We start from the raw sequence: 6,929 nt of genomic DNA on the forward strand, positions 1-6,929 counted from the left end.
CTTCGCAAAAATGAGCCTTACGGATTCCGAATAGTTCACTCTGGGTCGCACAAGCCCAACTGATGGCAGCAACTAGTGGCGCATCGCTTGACCGCTGCACCACAGCAATAGGAATAGTGCTGTGGTGTAGCGGTGCTCCTGGCGGTACTAGCCGCCATCTGTAGCCATTCCAAGCCAGATGAGGCTTGGAATGGAGAGCTTAACTTAAGTAATTTTTAGTGTTCGGTGATTTTCTGGCAGTTCATGAAACCTCCCTTGTGAGCACCACTGCGCCAAGAGTGCTGTGTGGGTTCGCGGCGACGTATGAACTTATGAAACAGAAAGTTCTGCGCGGTTCAGTGTCGTGAGTGTTTTGTTGTACTCGGCACGAGTGTTCACGTACGCTTTTCATCTTTTGTCCATTGCTATCATTCTATTTCCCATTTGCCATCCTGCGCTCTTTTAGTTTCTTATTATTTTTGTTCTAGGAATAAAATCAACGCTTGTTGATATATCTCGAAGCAACTCATTTAAATCACCCGCCTTGTCTAAAATGACGCAGGGATGGTTGCATGACCTGGCTCATTTCTACTCTACATTACTGCAACGTCTGCCATCCCCTCGTTGATTGTAACTTAGTCTGATGGGCATACAGTGTCAGTGGCCAAATGCTATTGAACGAGGCTTTGAGAGGAATTGATGACTGATGTAAAAAAATTGTATATAAAAGTTAGCTTTGCGAACAGTATCTGTTTCAATGTAACAAATAAAAATTGACATTGTACTATGTCTACGCCGTTCACAAAAAGAATTCAAGGGCTCCAGTAAATTAAAATATTACGGCGTCACAACTGCCGATAATGTTACTGGAAAAGTCCTATTTAAAATATCTGTGGCTCTCTAACCGCCATCTTGATTGTTCTATTTAAGAGAAAGCTAAGAAATTCTTCTGATTTAAAGTTGACAGCACAAAAAACAATCATTAGGTCAACGGCGAGGTATGCAAGCTGTGTCAAGGAGCCTCAAAGTAAAACGAAAAATAACTAGTTAGGTACCTTCCAGTGGCTAGAGGCGAGATTTTTTTTTACATTTTATGAAAGAACACAACCGTTGACAGTGCTCGAAAGGGCAAGTCTACAACCCTTATCCATACGAAGGTAAACATGAACCTTAAAGTATTTTATGAGGCTTATAATAAAAAATGGCAGTTGGGTCCAAAACTGCATTTGCGGTCATCACGAGCATAAGCCTGTAGAAATCATCTTCATGCAATTCAGCCTTTTACTGAAAGAACTGACACGTTTGTACAATTGTACTGTACTGTATTGTATTGTACAGTACTGTATTAAGGTATCGTACAATGGAAGTCTTAAAGCCCAGGCGTTAACGTGGGGCCTATCATCTGAAGCTTTTCAGCAGACGTTGGAAAGGGATCATGTAATATGCGTGAAGTGTTTATTTCCTGCTCTGTAACAGTCCGCAAGGGCTGAACAGCATTGTAAATGAAAAATAATAGTAGTAGCAATATTGATAAGTTTCAGCTGCCGCCCGACGTTTGGTGTTCTTCGATGCCCCCTTCTTTGCACTACGCCAATACTGTAGAAATTTTTCGCGCACATTTGTGGCCGTCTGAAAACAGGTGGTTGTTGTGTTGCGAAGAATTATGATCTGGCACCTGTGGAAACCTTTTTTCCGCAGTGTAACCGGTCGCCACTCGGAGTCACTGGGGATCAAACTCCGCACTTCCCATGTTCCAGGCGTATGCTCACGTTATGAGACAGCCGCTGAGTTGGACATTTGAGTATTTGTTCTTCGCGCTATGTTCATGGTCGTTTTTAGATGGCTGGCTTTCTGGGACTGCACCTTGTTTACTCTTGAAGCTGTGTTTTGAGTCAGTGCTATAGCACACTGAAACAATCGCTGCTAGACATAATATCAGAATGGAGGCTATCTGGAGGCTTTGGAGTTAAGAGCATGTAAAGAATTGAGGAAGTACTTTCTATGCAAGAACCATGACGCAAGCGGCCTGGCTGATTCGCTTTCACTGCGCATTTCAATAGAAGCATTCAAAGCCGGAACTCTACGTGCCGCTCGTTTTATCTGTGTGTTATCGTACTAAGTCCCATAGATAGACTCAACGCAGTCTGCGAACACTATTTGTTTCAATGTAACAAATAAAAATTGACATTACAATATTTCTACGCCATTCGCAAAAAGAATTCAAGGGCTCAAGGCCAGAGGCTGGCCAGCATACTTTCCAATTGTAGCGGGGTTTTTGAAAAGAATGCTCGACGTTCGATTCACGAAATCCTCCGCTGAAATAGTAAGGCTCTACTTGCACAGGGAGCACCTATCAACAGACAAAGGCATTGCAGCGTAACGGCATCTACAAACACGCTGCAAGTGACACCAGAATTCATTCCCGTATTTCAGCAAGCAAGGGTCATAGCCAGAGCAAATGCTAGAAATGAGAGAAAGATATAAGAACCCTTCTTGATTATAAAAACAGAAAACAACTGCGTAAGCAAGAGGCCAGTTTACTTAATGGGCAACAGGGTAGCCTTCTTGGCCAGACCATTCATTTGAGTCATACGAAACACCCATGCGGTCGCACGCTGTCAAGAAAATTCTTCCTTGAGTCTTTGTTCGGTTTTCAAGTACAACAGCGAGCAAGCATTGAGACGTAAATTATATCGCACTCACTTCCATGACCTAGGCCGCTGCACTACGCAGTCCTCCCCCCCCCAACGAGAACCCCGAAGCCCTCTTCGATGGGCATCAACTCTACAAGAACAACGGCCCCAAGCTCCCGCATGCCCACCTTACGAGCGATGCAACCGCTCTTGGGAAGGCGACGAGTGCAGGACTCCCGACAGTCGCCCACTATGTTTTCATTGTGGCCACGCCGGGCACATACTTCGCCACTGCCTGCAAGGCGAATCGGCCTGCGGGATTTCCTCTGGCCAGCGACCACAGCAAATCGACGACTACCTGCGCAGAGGGGAGTACATGTCGTCAAGCCGTCTCTGCCGCTTCCCGTCGCCATCCACCACACGTTTTGTATCACCGGACAGCAGCTATGCAGCAGCTGTCCGAGGGAAGTCCACTATCCATCATAGGGAAAACTGTACAAAGCAACCTGTGGAGGTCAGGTTGCTTGCCGAGGAAGCGACGAAGATCCTCCAGCGTCCACGCCGTGTGAAGACGCCGCACACACTACGCCGACACCGCATACAAAGACAACCTCGACCACGACGCGAAACGCATTCAAAGCGACGCCGCCTTTCTGAAAAGTTTAGACTTCACGCTCCACCCACGATTCGCACACCCGACAAAGCCGCGACCCGACGCCGAAGACGACGTGCCACACCAGAGCAAGGACATCCGACTTTGAAGTGGTTATAGACGGCCGAAAAGTAACCGCTCTTTTCGACACTAGAGCCGATTATTCGGTGATGAATAGAACATTCACTGCGCAGCTCAGGAAAGTAACAACCTTTTGGGACGGCCCCCGAGTTCGCTCCGCTGGGGGCCACCTCATTACACCAACAGGACAATGCAAAACGCGAGTTAGTGTGAAGGGACATACCAATCCCGCGACTTTCGTTGTGCTACGGCAAAGCTCCCGCGAAGTGATCTTGGGCATGGATTTCTTTATTGAGCATCAGGAGACCATCGACCTGCGATCCAAGCTGATCGCGCTATCGACGGACGAGGCCATCCCTGCGATGAGAACTCCGGAACTTCACGTTGGTTGGTTTGGTTGGTTTATTGGGTTTAACGTCGCAAAGCGACTAAGGCTATGAGAGACGCCGTAGGGGAGGGCTCCGGAAATTTCGACCACTTTCTTTAACGTGCACTGACATCGCAAAGTACACGGGCCTCGAATTTCTCCTCCGAAGAAATTCAACCTCCGCGGCCGGGATAAAACCTGCGTATTTCGGGACAGCAGCTGAGCACCACAGCCACTGAGCCGCCGCGGCGGCCCAGGAACTTCACGTTCCGCTTAGTATCCTGGAGGAACAAGTGAGTGTCCCATCCTGCTCAAGCGTCATCGTCATAGTAGGCGCCACTGAAGCGAAAAACACTGAACCCATCTTTGAGGAGAACATGCAATTGCTTCTCGACCAAGTAATCGGCATCGTAAGAGGCATCGTACATTTCCGTAAAGGCCAAACTGAAGTACTCATGACTAACTTCATCGAAGAATACCGGCACGATAACGAAGGAATAGCGATTGCTTTCTTCGACGAAATATCCGACATGCTAGACTCCTCCGCCCTCTTCAACCCATCCGCTGAAGATTCGCCTGACCAGGAGAACATCACCACTTTCGACATCAACCCAGCCCTGCCCCGGAGCACTCAAGACACATCCGCCAGTCTGCTTCGAAACTACAGCGAGTATTTCTTGTCATCGCCGAAAGTCCGACAAACGCCGTTTGACAAGCATCGCACATTAACCGACTACCACTTCCGACCTCTCAGCTAAAACCCCCTGCCGTGTGTCGTGTTGTCACTGCTATAACTACAAGCCATCCTTGGCCGAGTGGAATAAAAATGCCTCGCGACGACGTAATGCAGCCTTCAAAGAGCCCCTGGGCGGCACCGGTTGTTCTAGTTAGAAAGACGGCGCACTTCGATTGTGCGTTGATTAGGGCCGCATGAACAAGATAGCAAAGCAGGGTGTCTGCCTCTTTACCCGCATCGATGACACACTGGATCGGCTCAGCACCGCTAAGTATTTCTCAAAGACGGATCTCAAGAGCGGCTACTGGCAAATTGAGGTCAATGAAAAGAGATCGCGAGAAGGCCACAGCGATGTCTCAGCGAGTAATGAATACAGTGCTTGCAGGCCTGAAGTTTTCAAATTTCTGTGGTATATTTAAATGAGGTCATTGTCTTCGCCTCGAACTTCAAAGAGCACCTAAAAAGGCTTCGAACAGTATTACGACAAGAATATCACGTGCGTCTACTGGCCGTGATGCGAATGCCCGCCAGTGTGTGAGTGTGGACATCACCCATGAAACAATTTGTATTATGCCATCATCAACCTTCATTCGCAATTTCCGTTTCCTCCTCTTCCCTTTCCTGAGTGTGCAAAGAGCCCTTGGGAGCCCCTGGTGGCGTAGCAAGGTATAGCCATGCTGCCACCGGCCAACCTCTCCACTTTTTCCACTCATTAAAATTCCTTTCTCTCTCTCTCTCTCTCTCTAGGCGCAATCAAGTCTCCGGCTCAACCTTGAAATCAGAGAATTGCCACTTTGCCTATGAAGAGCTGCTGTTTCTAGGCCACATCGTTAGCAAGGAAGTAGTACGCCAAGACCCAGAAAAAAACAGCTGCCTGCGCACTATTCCCACTGCCAGCCGATAACAAAGCTTAGCGCATATCATTCGCACTCCGCGCGTATTACTGACAATTTGTTAAGAACTTTTCGCTCATCGCCGAGTCTCTGCCCTCCTTGACAAAGGTAGACTTTCCATTTAAATGGGAAGCGCCGCAAGCAGAAGCCTTCAAGGAACCTCAGCGTCGTTTACAGTCCCCGACGATCCTCGCGCTCTTTGGTGAAAACGCCAAGACTGAAATTAATATCGACGCAAGCATCGTGGGCCTAGGCGCTGTCCTTGTTCAAAAACTGACAGACTAGAGGAGGTAATTGCATGCGCTAGCCGTTACCTATCCAAGGCCGAGGCTAACTATCCGGCAACCGAGAAGGAGTGTCTTGCCATTATCTGGGCTACGCCGAAATTCCGCCCCTACCTGTACGGACAACCATTCAAGGTGGTCAGAGATAACCCCGGACAGTGCTCGCTTGTCAGGTTGAAGGACCCCTCCGGCCGCCTCGCTCGGTGGAGCCTGTGCCTCCAGAAGTTTAACGTCGCCATCGTTTACAAGTCCGGATGGAAGCAATCTGAGGCCCACTGCCAGTCACGAGCCCCTGTAAATACACTGCCACCGGGCGACGTTGAGGACGGCCTTCAAGTACTTATCATCGAGCACTTGAAGGCACGGCTTCTTCACCGCTCGCCTCGTTCAAGCGAGGACTGTCTTCGTTGTGTTTGCAGAATGATATCCTCGTGAAGGAGAACTTTACAGCGAACAAAACAGCCTACCTCCTTATTGTACCTGCAAGTGTGCGCGAAGTTCTTCAGGGTTCACAAGACGAGCCGACAGGTGGACATCTCGGGTGTTCTCGTACCCTCCGCCGCATTCAACCGAGGTATTACTAGCCCCGACTATTTGCTGATCTCGCACATTATGTGGATACCTGCCGAGATTGTCAATGACGAAACACTCCTCCTACCCCACCAGCAGGATTTCTGAACCCCAATGAACCCCCCTCAAGGCCCTTTCAGGAGACCGGCATGGACTTGCTAGGTCCTTTCCCGAAGTCAACGTCTGGAAATAAGTGGGTCATCGTAGCGATGGACTACCTGGCCCGCTACGCCGAGGCAAAACCCCTACCGAACGGAACAGCAGCAGAAGTCGGCAAATGTTTCGTGAAGTGCATTCTGTGACATGGCGCCCCGATGTGCTCATCACGGACAGAGGAACAGCATTCACGGCGGAATGGACGCAAGCCATCCTGCGTTACGGCCAAACCAGCCACTGGAAGGCAACTGAATCTGGAGGGAACTGGAGGTTGGGACGCCCTTTCGCCGTCGCAGATTGAGTGGAGAGCTCTTGCACCCCTATTTCGGCCTGTAGAAGCTTCCTCGAAGGCTAGGTGAACTTGACTATGAAGTTTTTCGTGATGGAATGACTGCATCCCAACGACGCCGCGTGCGACCAGCTATTGTCCATGTCGTCCGTCTAAAGCCCTATTATGCGTGCTAAAGGACGCCGTGCTTCCATACCCGGTATTTATTTTTGCACAATTCGTTTTATTTGTTTGTAATTGTGTTTAAGTATCAGGTCGATGTTTATTTGATACTGAAATAATGCCGTTA

Source organism: Amblyomma mixtum, chromosome 7, assembly GCF_055824585.1.
Source record: "Amblyomma mixtum isolate Tamu chromosome 7, ASM5582458v1, whole genome shotgun sequence".
Classification (NCBI taxonomy): domain Eukaryota; kingdom Metazoa; phylum Arthropoda; class Arachnida; order Ixodida; family Ixodidae; genus Amblyomma; species Amblyomma mixtum.